This window comes from Antrostomus carolinensis, unplaced genomic scaffold, assembly GCF_000700745.2.
Source record: "Antrostomus carolinensis isolate BGI_N321 unplaced genomic scaffold, ASM70074v2 scaffold26381, whole genome shotgun sequence".
Classification (NCBI taxonomy): domain Eukaryota; kingdom Metazoa; phylum Chordata; class Aves; order Caprimulgiformes; family Caprimulgidae; genus Antrostomus; species Antrostomus carolinensis.
The window spans coordinates 2,776-3,013 of NW_010293898.1; the positions used below are offsets into that span (position 1 = coordinate 2,776).

At 59.2% G+C, this 238-nt stretch overlaps 1 protein-coding gene across 1 annotated transcript in view; it reads right to left on the reverse strand.

The window, feature by feature from the left end:
• Window positions 1-238, reverse strand: part of TMEM82 (transmembrane protein 82) — a gene marked incomplete at its 3' end in the record, with an annotated part of 3,622 nt that overhangs the window by 2,347 nt on the left and 1,037 nt on the right. The window lies entirely within an intron of this gene.

The window sequence follows — 238 nt, forward strand, 5'->3', positions numbered from 1 at the left end:
CTCCTCCAGGCTGAACAAACCAAGTGCCTTCAGCCTCTCCTCACACCCTTCCCCTCTAACCCCTTCCCCAATGTTGTGTCCCTCCTCTGGACACTCTCCAGGATCTTCCCTTCCAACTCACAACATTCGATGAAAACATCCCCCGTGTCACAGCCCCGTCCTCCTCCAAAGCGTCGAGGGGACACGTGGCTGTGCAGTGACAGGTGGTCTCCTCCGTGCCACAGCCCTGCCATCCCCC